This window comes from Acinonyx jubatus, chromosome D3 (assembly GCF_027475565.1).
Source record: "Acinonyx jubatus isolate Ajub_Pintada_27869175 chromosome D3, VMU_Ajub_asm_v1.0, whole genome shotgun sequence".
Classification (NCBI taxonomy): Eukaryota; Metazoa; Chordata; class Mammalia; order Carnivora; family Felidae; genus Acinonyx; species Acinonyx jubatus.
In genome coordinates, this window is record NC_069392.1 from 83419347 (window position 1) to 83431662 (window position 12316).

General features: G+C 37.9%; 1 protein-coding gene across 1 annotated transcript in view; it reads left to right on the top strand.

Annotated features, from left to right (window-relative positions):
* The window catches only part of CCDC102B (coiled-coil domain containing 102B), a 196087-nt gene that overhangs the window by 31704 nt on the left and 152067 nt on the right, over positions 1-12316 (top strand). The window contains 1 exon segment of the mRNA XM_053205990.1: positions 6702-6808. The gene's annotated coding sequence lies outside the window, so the exon portion shown is untranslated.

Genomic DNA, 12316 nt, shown 5'->3' on the forward strand with positions numbered 1-12316 from the left:
TTGACATTTGGTTTCCTTCCTTGAGAAGAACAGTCAAAACCTGATTGACCATGGGGTTGGCCCTGTGGGTTAAGGGCATGAAAATTTGAGCAAAGTTGGGGACAGACCTATCCTTCCCCACTTCTGAGTCAGGAGGAGAGGTACCATCACCATTCTCGGATCTTCTATCTTTTCAGTGACTCCCTCAGAGGTGGGGAAGTAGTGATGTTCCTGTTGGAGATTTGAGAAGAAATGGGATATTTGTTGCAGCTCATATCCTCTGCTTTCCTCTTTGGAAGCCAGCCTGACCAGAGGCAGCACACATTTCCTGCTCCTTTGGCCATGGCCTACGCTTACGGGGTCAGGAGAGCACGTAGTGTTCTGGCTTTTTCTGCGACTAGGACTAAGTCTCCAGGTCACGTAGCTTATCCCCTACTGCCCCCACTTCTGTGTGCTATCTCCCACACACAGAAGATGATGTTTTGTCCTCCAAAGGTCTTATTCCTGACTTAATTTTTATTTTGTTCAGAACTCAGGTAGGGGTGAGGAGTGGCACGTATTGGGCTTCCTTAAGATGCTAAGACAATTCCTCTGTGTATATCATACACTCAGTCATATTATTTATGCTGTCATGTGAGCTACTAACACAGGAAAGAGTAAACCTTTGATGTTTTTACTAACTTAGAGAAAATTAATATATATGTATTATATATATTTTTATGTATATCATATATAAATCATATCACATATAAATATATCATATATATCATATATAAATATATATCATAAATATATATATTTATGATGCGACATCTTGTCCTAATCCTTAGAAATGGAGTCCAGATGCTAGGAAACCAGTCTGTCAATATATTACTACCATACTAAGAGCTTCTTCAAAATAACTGAACTTTGTGTAATTTCTGGACCCATAGAGTTACCTTACTTTAACTATTTGTGAATATAATTCACCACTTGAAGAAGTGATGAGACATTTAGAAATTACTAAAGAGATACTTTAAGTGTTTTCCTCTGAGAATCCTATTCTATCATAAAGAAGTTTCAAAGGGCTATTGGATGATTAGTTTTGTTTTGTTTTTTCAGAAAACAATCTTATACAATGTGATATGCTTCTTTTCTAATCCAAACCATCCTGGGATTGCACAGAGGAATGACAAAGTCCCTGGTCATAAAATTGCTAAGGAACACTCATGCCTTTGGAACTAGCAATCACCCAATCTTCTTGTTCTTAAGAAAAATACAATCTTGAAACATTTACTTCTGTAGGCAGAAATTTCTTTCTGAAATTCTTTTTCTGAGTTTTTGGTTTTATACTCCAGTGTTGTGAATATTAGCCCTTAAATTAGCTGCTTATTTTTTCTCTTCAGTCCCGTAAAATCTACCATTACAATGGTAATGTAAATACCATTACAAGGTTTTCAATTTTTTTAAAAAGTCAATTATTGTTATGTTTGGTTCTGCCCTAAAGATTAACCTTAAATAACTTATATCAGCTTTACTGAGGAATAACTGATATACTGAAAAGAAATGAACATATTTAATATGTACAATTTAATGAGTTTGGACATAGACAAATGCCTATGATATGAGCACCATGATCAAAGGAAGAGATATATATGCATATCTCTGTTTCCCCTGCTCCACCATGTTTTGTTGTTGTTTTTAGTGTTAAGGACACTTCACATGAGATCTGCCCTCTTATGAATTTTGGAGGGCACAATAGTACACTGTCAACTATAGGCACTATGTTGTACAGCAGATCTTTAGAGCTTATTCATCTTGCATAACTGAAACTATATCCATTGAACAGTTCCCCACTTCTCCCAGCCCCCGTCCCCTGGAAACTGCCATTCTATTCTTTGCTCCTATGAGTTTGACTATTTTAGATACCTCCTCGAAGTGGGATCATGCAGTATTTGTCCTTCTGTGACTGGTTTATGTCATTTAGCATAATGTCCTCCAGATCCATCCTTGTTGACTGAACATTTTACTTAAATTTTATGTACTTCAGTCTGAAAATTGTCCTTGAATTGTCTTGTCTTTCATAAGCTGCGCTAGCCTTTTTTCCCCCCCAAAGCACAAGCAATTCTGAAGTGCCACATTATTGATATCAGTCAAGGGCCAGCAGTCTTCAAAGGGGGTAATTTGAGCGGTTTAAAGAGAAATTGCAAAGGTTTTGTCAAGGTATAATGGACCCAACAAGAGATAATGTGTGATTCAGGAACAAACCAATCACAGTGGAGTGGCATTCCCACTCACAGTTAGACGGAGGAAAGGGAGGGGTTACACAGACCCAAAGGAAAGTAGCTTAGTGGAGGAGACTTCATGAAAGGAACTGTGGTCATCGGTGGAAGGTCACATAGCCAACACGTGCTGACTCCGCCGCCAGGGGAAACTGGGGACATCAGTGGTTTCTGGCTTCCCAGCTTCGACTCATGCTTCTTATTGAATGAATCCAACAGGAAGCCAGAGAGCAAGTGAGTTTGATGTAGACCATGAATGTCAGTTTCCTGAGACACAGAGCAGGTACAATGGAGACAGGGGAAGCGAGAGGGGGAAATGTCTAGCACAATTATCAAAGATCCCAGGAGAAATATTCACTTTTCAACTTGCCAGATTTTCATTTTATTCGGTCTTTTACTCAGCAAATAACTACTGAGTGCCTAATGATGAGATAGGGGCTGTGAATCAGGAGGAAAAAGACAGTGTACGTGTTCAGGGATTCTATGGTTTAGTGAGGGAGTTAGGATACAAAAAGGAAAATTACAATACAGGGAAATACCCCTTAAAAAATAAACCTTTTTGTAAAAGTAGGTCCACCTCTACTGAGGTGCTCAGCACTGCTTTGGAGGAGTAGATGGAACATGAGGACAGGTTTTCTGGAGGATATGCCTGTGATGGAACCGGGAGGAACCGGGACTTATCTGTATGAAGGGTGTGGAGAATCATACTCCAGGCGGTTGAGAAACATGCAGTTGCTCAGAAACCTTAAGTAGCGTGGAGCTTTACAGGAATGTTTTGGCAGAGACAGCTCTCTATTTCTTTACTAACAATTTTTGTCGCTGTCATGGTGCACCGTGTGCTGGAAACGCATGCATACGCACGTACACGCACATGCCTCCCAGGTTTACTTTCAGCTAAGTGGGTCCTTGAGATCAGCCGAGACGGTTACAAGAGGTAGGCTCTGAAAGATTAATGAGATAAGTCATGCATTCAACAGTAACCAGAAATAACAGATTTAATCACGGGAGAACTCTAGGTGTTGGAACTCTCAAATACAGAATATGAGAAATATAAGTACAAAATGTTTAAAGTAATAAAGGATACATTTAAAGCCATGGTTATACAGTGAGGGATTTGAACAGAAAAGGTTGAAAATGAACATTCAAATGGAACTTCTATAATTGAAATTTAAATAGCCATTCATATAAAAACTCCGTGAACAGGTTGAATAGCAGATTAGACGCATTTGGAAAAATGGTCTGTGAACTCAGGGCTCAGAACCATGTACACATAATGGTAAGAAGGTAAACCTGAGAGAGAGGCAAGGAGATAGGAAACATGTAGTAATGACTAATTGCAGTGCTAGAGGAATGGAGAAGAGAGAATTGTTAAAGAATTGCAGAATATTTACAGAAAAATTAAAAAGAGAAATCCATAATCCAAGGAGCAGAATATAATTTTTTATTGTGGGAAAATACATATATAATTACATTCACTTTCACTGTTTTAAAGTGTACAATTCAAGTGGCATTGGATACATTTACCATGTTGTATTAGAGTAGTAAAACATCCTAGTAAGGCTCTGAAAATGTCATTTTAAAGTTTGTATAAGATTTACAAGGAGGGGTGCCTGGGTAGCTCAGTCGATTAAGTGTCTGACTCTGGACGTCGGCTCAGGTCATGATCTCACGGTTTAGGAGTTTGAGCCCTGCGTCAGACTCTATGCTGACAGTGCAGAGCCTGCTTGGGTTTCTCTCTCTCCATCTCTCTCTGCCCCTCCCCTGCTCTCCCTCTCTCTGCTTCTCTCAAAAGAAATAAATAAACTTAAAAGATTTAGAAAGAATAATGTGATAGTAATATAGTTATATAATGTAAATAGTTGTTTACAGTCACTTAAAATTTTAAACAAAGAGCAAAATTAATGTTACATGTATTCAGGTTTATTCTCACAAAACACAATATTCTAACAAAGAGAAATTAATTACCATAAAAAAGATGCACAAGCATCTTTAAAATCATTATTCTAGTGTATTGAATTGAGAATTCCATTTGAGATTCAAGTTATAATTATTATACTTGTCTATAATTTTAAGAATAAATAAAAATTAAAATGGTGGTACTTACTTACCTAATCACTTATTTTGGGAGACTGACATTTTTATGACTCTTTTTGTGGTTTGCCAATCATCAATATGCAATTTAAACTATCAGGCTAATTTATTACAGCTCGTAACCACAATTGAGCGCGTTACAAATCCGTACTGTATTGGGTTTCTACAGTGATTTATATCTGAGGAGGAAGACTTTTTTTTTAAGGTTCATTTATTTATTCTGAAGAAGAGAGTGTGCGCATGCACAGGGGAGGGGCAGTGAGAAGGAGAGAGAGAATCCTAAGCAGTCAGTGCAAAGCCCCATGCGGGGCTCGAACCCACGAACTAAGAGGTCATAATCTGAACCTAAACTAAAGTCAGACACTTACCTGACCAAGCCACCCAGGCGCCCTGAGAAGAAAGACTTTAAAGATTGAAATTGTTGATTTTCCATTGCATGATGGGGTAAGGGCCCCGTTTCCTGCTTAAAGGACTATTCTTAAACCAGCAAAGATGGATTTTATTATCACAGGGACAAGAGTTGCTCCCCTGATGGGAGCTTTCTCCAGGGGCTATTCAGCTACAAAGTTCACTTTTGGTCTCACCAAGCTCATGCTCTCTTTCTGGAAAAGGACAAGCAGCTAGTGACTATCACTTAAGAAAACCTTCCTATACCTGAGCATTTACAATCATGGCATTATTCTCTGTCTCTTATCCAGAGTCATGAAACTGAATGTCTTATTGGTCTCCTATTCTCTTTTGTTACTGATTACCTTCCTTTGGACACTGCCAACTTTTATAACTTATTTGGCAGGTGGCTACTAAATGAAAATATGAATGAAAGAACTTGGCTAAAATAGCAAAAACAAAAGTTCAATGCGGGGAGGTTTGGTGCTTTTATTAAATGCAAGGTAAATATGCTTAAATGATTTATTTTTCCTGCTTTAAAATGTCATGTTGTCTGTACTCTCATTGTCCATGAATATAATTGTATATATTAACATTCATTTCTGGCTTAATGTAATTAATATTCATTATATTAATAATATGCAATGAACATATGAGACACAGTGTTATTATTCCCGGGTAGCTTTCAAGCTTAAGGGGGAAATGTGCCTAAAGAATTCATTAGAATCACCATAACATGCAATAGAGGTGATTAGAGAGGCATAATTTTAATTGGGATAAAGAGAAATTAGGTAAAATTTAAAGATGGACTTGATAAGTATGTTTTTCATACACACAGAGGGGATGAAAGGTATAGTCGAGTGGGGGGAGAAGAACCAAGGGCAAAGGTGTGCAAAGTTTGATGTGTGTTAATATCAAATAGAGAATAACGTACACTAGGCAAACTGTAAGTTAGAAATGAGGATGAGTCAAGGGTAAGTTCACTCTTACCTCAGTAAGTTCACTGAGGAAAGAATATGTGTTCCCATTGGGAAATTAAGTAATTAAGTGTCTTTAGAGCATAAGGAATTGGAAGAGGGTGGTGAGAGCTGTCACTAAAACCAACATTACATGAGATGTTGAGGATGTTGGACTTGACTTGATAAATAATGGAGAACCATTGAAGGTTTTTAAGCAAGAGAATAACCGGTAAGGCTTACATTATCACTAGATTGCTGTGGAGCAGTATGTACATGAATTTATTGGGGTTAGTACCAGAGTGAGTTCAGTACCCGATATGGGAAAAAATGAAGTTGAGTTCTTACCTCACATCTTAAAAAAATTCCAGGTAGATTGCAGGTATTCATAAAGAAGCCAAACTTCAAACAAACAGACAAAACCAACCAACCAAACAAAAATAAACTAAAACTAAGATTCTTTTAGTAGATGTTGTATCTGTACAGAAGGGTAGGATTTCTTAAACAAGACATAAAAATCTCCAATCAAAAAGAAAATATTGATAAATGTATTCCACATTTTCAATAATTAAAAAGTTGACAGCACCCTGTACTAGTCAACTCAGTAGTGACTTAAGCATTTTGTTTTCACAGTTCTAGAGGGTGGGAAGTACAACATAAAGGTGCAGGCTGATTCAGTTCCCCAATGAGGGCTCTCTTTCTGGCTTGCAGATGGCCACCTTCTCCCCATCTTCTTACAGTTCAGAGAGAGAGCAAGCGAGTTCCTGGTGTCTTTCTTCTAAGGGCACGAATCCCATCATAAGGGTCCCACCTAATGATTTCATCTAAATCTAATGACTTCCCAAAGGCTCCATTTCCAAATGTTATTATACTCAGGGTTAGGGCTTCCATATATGGTTTTTGGGGAAATGCAATTGAGTCCATAGCACATCCTGTTTTCTATTTTTGCCTCTCACTCTCTCTGTCCCTACACTTGCTCCTGGAATCATTCCCCGATAACCTAACTGCCCCCAAACTTTTGTCTCAGACTCTGTTTTTAACAGGAACCCAGACTAAGGAGTTGGCATTGGAAATCAGACTGAGGATGGGATTGAGGATCTCACTGGCCAATAGGCAAGAAGACTGTGGCGAGTGGTAAGTGAAACCTGTGAGTCAATGAGAGGCAAGTTCTGTTCTGGGAACTGACAGGAGTTATGGCTACGGTGCTGCAGGGCTGAGACCAAGAACTGAGGCTGGAGAAGTAGAATGGGGTTAGATTATGCTGGTCCTTGCAGGACATCTGGAACAGTTTGGTCTTTCTCCTAAAGCAAATGGGAAAGCAGTGACATATTTTAAGCTGTGGAAACAATATGGTCATATTCGCATTGAACATATCAGCATGATGGACACACTAGAAAGTGGGGGGTAGATGGTTATGAATAGGTGTCGGACAATGAGTGTAGAGGCTATTGCACTAGTACAGGTGAGAGCGGGTGAGAGTTTGGACTAGGAGATTGAAAGCAAAGTCCATAGGAACCTTTCCTGGAATTTTAAACAGAACATTTCTGCGTTTAATGGAGGATTTGACCAGTTGACTATAGTGGCATCTCTGAATACTCCTTTGAATGACTGTCTGATAATTTCACCAAAAGAAAAAAAAAAGTCTTGTTAAAATTCATGATTTCCTCAATTTTCTTTACTTTTCAATCTATTCGGTACAATACAAGGAAAACAATTCGCATATTTTCCCATTCCAAACAGTAGCTGTATGTTTAACAGGCAACTCAATGGCATCAACACTAAACCAGCTGGGGGGTCCGCCAATGTAGGCCAGTCTAGGCTAGGCTGTTCTGTGGTTTCTGCTTCAATATGCGGGTCTAGCTGGGCTCAGACCGCCTCCAGGGCGGGGCTCAGGTACGATCCAGGAGGAATTCTGAGGTGTAAGCTCCAGCTGTAGCAGCTATCTAGGGAAAGCCCTTTCCATGGCAATGCCAGAAGCTCGAGGGAAATAGCTCATGCATCTGAGACTTAAAACTGTCAAAGTGCTGCTTCTCCACATATTCCACTGGGCAAAGCAAGTTGCATGGTGAAGACCAGTCCAAGGAGATTGGGGGAAATGTACTCCACCTCTACGAAGCCAGCACAGGGTTGGGGAAGCATACTCCTACTTCAGAAGAGGGGAGAATTGTGGCCAATAATTCAACCTGTTGTAAAAACTAAACTAGATCATAGTCTCCCCAACCAAACCTGGAAGCTTTTTGACAATTCCTTTCACCCCAGTCCTTCCCCAACTACTGAGTCAGAAGTAGTTCCTTTGTGTCTACATTGCTCTTAAAGGGACGGTTGATATATATATATATATTTTTTACAAGGAAGCCTATGTCATTTTGTAAGGCTTTTCTCAAGTGCAAAATTGTAGTGACATTTGGGAAACCAAATAAATTTTGATTCATAAGGCCCAGGCTTTGTAGAAAGCAGAAAGGATTTTCTGTAATTTTTAAAAGTCCAGTTTTAAAAATTATGAGCCAAGCCCAGAGTATTGAACGTAGTTTTATACTACCAAAGGAAAAATATTTGATATTATAAAATACTTATTGCTTTACCATGAATGAAAGAAAAAGTTGAGTCAGTAGGTTAGAAGGGATGGTTCTGAAGGGACCTAACCGGTATCAGTGCTGGTAGGTTAAGAAAGTTAAGTGCGGAAGTGATAGATTTGGAGGATTCATAGGTCGGATTTAATGCCTGACCTTTCAGATTTGTGCCAAGAGGAAAAACATAAAATCTGTTTAAATTATCAATGGCTAAGGGATGGTGTTTTGTCAAATGGGCCTGAAGTTAGCCTTGTAGAATTTGACCACTCCGGGGTGGAGTGGTCAAAGTAGACAAGAGTGCCCAAGCATCCTAAAGGGGAGAAGTCTTTAGAAGACACCTTGAGTCAGAATGAGAAAAGGTAGAAGTATGACAAGTGAGGATGGGACTAATGATACCTGTAGCAGGTCCCACTTCTAAATGCCTAAAATCATCCAGGATGTGGAATGTCAGGGTACAAGATAGTGATGACTAGAGAGGGCTCAAGGGTGAGGTGTTCACCTTCCCATTCAGATGAATGCAAGTCACATGCCCTTGATGACTGGCTCTTTACCTCTGAACCCTGGGAGATAACTCCTATTTAAAAAAAGGAAAGGAGGGGCGTCTGGGTGGCGCAGTCGGTTAAGCGTCCGACTTCAGCCAGGTCACGATCTCGCGGTCCGGGAGTTCGAGCCCCGCGTCAGGCTCTGGGCTGATGGCTTGGAGCCTGGAGCCTGTTTCCAATTCTGTGTCTCCCTCTCTCTCTGCCCCTTCCCCGTTCATGCTCTGTCTCTCTCTGTCCCAAAAATAAATAAACGTTGAAAAAAAAATTAAAAAAAAATAAAAAAATAAAAGAAGGAAAGGAGAAGGAGGTTTGAAGAAATCTTGAATACATTTTTTAATGGTTGTGTCACATGGGGCAAGCTTGAAAAACAGGGGTGATGGGAGTGCTTTCTCTGCAGAATGACGAGGTGTTATCAGGGGAGCTCTGCAGACAGGTGGCTGTGAACACATCTACCAACAGAATACATTTTCAACCTGAAAGTGACTGTTACCTTAAATTGCGAAAAATCAGAGCCTTCTGCCCTCAGTGAAAATAAGGGTCAAAATTGAGGTCACCTAGAAGTTGAACTGATTCATCAAAATGATGGAAATTTGCATTTTTGCACGTACGAGTTATTAGGCTGAAACATAAACACACACATATCATTTTGAAATAAGAACTCTCAAGATGCTTCATTCTTAAATGTCTGGCTAGAGTCTCTTAAGGTAAATTGGTCTCTTCTGTTTTGTAATGTTGTAGAATTGTTGTTTCACCTGCAGTTGTTTTGATATTTATTGTTCCAGTTCTACATATATGAAAGGTTAGAGATTAAGTAAAAAAACACAATCCAATGTAATGAGCAGAATAAAATTCTTCTCCGCTGATTTTGGCCAAAGATCCAAGAGTTCTTGACTGCAAATTTGAACGCACCGGCCTATCAAAGTCACAGACCACCAGAGCCTTGTACACAATCTAGTACCATTCAACAGAATGAAGACTTGTTCACTCAAATGGATTTATTTTACTATTTTTTGTTGCCAGCAAAAGGTGAAATGGAAAGTTTGAAATATGCCTGAAAATCTGGTCAGCATCAGCAGCCAAACCAGATAATTAGGACAAAGCCATACTCAGCACCATATTCTTAGAATTTGTAGAGTACAAATTATCTGCAGCTGTGAATAACTTCTAATATTTAAGCAATGGGTAAAAATTTTACTTTTTGACCCGAACTGTCTGGCTTGGCTCTCTCCATAGGCATTATGGCCAACTTTCCATTTTGCTTTGTACTTTACAGGCGTGGGCAAAATCTGGACAGTTAAGAAGCTGAGTAATTTTTTCTTAATTTGGTAAAATAAAGCAAAACTACTTAGCAGGTCATTTATTATTCATTGCTATATACTATCTCTTGATAAATGGTTTAAATAATCAAAGTATTAATTTTATGTTTATTTATAAATTGAGATTTAGAAATAATTTGTCTAGTCCAAGGAAAGAAGGAATGTTAACACTGGAGTATAGCCAGATTTTTCTTGGTCATTATAAACAAACTAATTAAAAGAATAGGTTTAATATTTTTGGGGGGAGAACTAGCTGGTACACATTCCTGGAGAGTTCGATAGTTTTACAGAAAAATTTGTGAAGAAAGGAATACAAAGGAGATGCAAAATACATTAACATTTTTTCAATAGAGAAAGAGACCGAACTGGTATGAGTCTGGAAAAGGGAGTTAAAGCTTTTTGGTAAGTGGGAAAGGGCAATTGGACATTACAGAGTTCTGATTCCTGGGATATGGACCATGAAAGGTGGAATCTAAAAGAAAAATTGCAAAGTGAAGGAAAGGACTGAATGAATATCAGCACGTGCTCAAAGAATATGTCATTAGCTATAAGAGCTTCTTCCAAAGTAATATATTTTTGTTTTTGGAAGTAATCTCTTCATAACTAGAAAAAAAAAAAGCCAAAACAAATGAATCAGATTGAGTTTCTCCCTTAAAATTTTGAACCTGGTCCTTGCTTTCAGTGTTAGAGGATATGTACAGCTGTAAATAATTTACACTCCAAAAGTTACAAGAATGAGACTGAGTGAAATACGAGTAATTCTGGAGAGGAGCCAGAGAGAAAGGGAAGGTTAATTCGATACGTCCTGCAGTATCCAAGAAGTTAGTTTACTTAATATGTGGTGAAGAGCAGATAAAATTTATCCAAAATAAGTTTTTAAAGTTAATCTACTGTATTCTAATTTTGTCCATAATACTTTCATATAAATATATCTACCGAACCTGTAGAAAGTTAAGTGACTAAAAACCTTTGCTATATAGCATCCTAATATAAATTTATCTTAATATTAGATTCATATATAAGTATGATTTTTCAGCAGCTCTGCTTAAAAGAATCTTATTTCTTAAACTTGAATACGATTTTCACTAATAAAACTGTATTTTCTAGTATATAAAAATGCAAAGCATATTATTTATTGGCTATGATAAAGGGTGAAGATTTCAAAATATGTAAAAACTTTTTTTTTTCACTTTAAAGATAGTTGTCAGAAATATAAGCATGTTTGATGTTGACTGGTATTAAGATATTTGAGTGGAAAACTAAGATGGCATGACTGATTTTCACATTAGCACATGGTTAGTTTTGACTAAAGATTATCTTCTCCAAACATCCATTCCTTTCTTTGAACAATAAAAACAATAATAATACCACAATTATTCTAGGGAATACTATATCTACCAATTTAGGCATGAATTTTGCTTGTGATTGAAATTTTGCTTGTGTTTAAGGGAAAAACCATGTTTGCAAAAATGAGCACCTTCTTTAAATGGTACTGACTGTTCGTTAAAGGACCAAGTAGAGTTGGCCATTAATATTAGTTTGAAAATCTGATAAAAAAAGGGAACATTGAAACACAATACAATTTAAAATTAAGCAAGTATTCACTAACATCTTCCAGTAGGCAACATCGAAGTAATTATTTTTATTAATGCTTAAATTGTTCCATTTTTTAATTCTAGTTCCTTTGAGTAGAAAATTGATGCCATTATTCCTAGGCTCTTTCATTTAACAAAGTTAAGATGAATGTATATATTTATTGTGGTGACTGGCTCTTGATTTTGGTCAGGTCATTATCTCAGACACCTGCTGTGCTGACCTAGAGCCCGCTTAGGATTCTCTCTCTCTCTCTTTCTCTCTCTCTCTCTCTCTCTCTCTCTCTCTCTCAAAATACATAAGTAAATATGTGTATGTATTTATGCATAAAACCATAAATAAATACACATAAACCATATATAGTTTTATAAAATACATAGTTTTATATATATTCCTTTTTTTTGTTTGTTTTCATTTTTTTTAACATTTACTGATTTCTGAGAGACAGAGTGCAAGCTGGGGAGGAGCGGAGAAAGAGACACACACAGAATCCGAAGCAGCTCCAGGCTCTGAGCTGCCAGCACAGAGACTGACGCGGGGCTCAAACTCACGAACCGTGAGATCATGACCTGAGCCGAAGTCGGAAGGCGAACAGACTTTTTATATGACTTTTATATGACT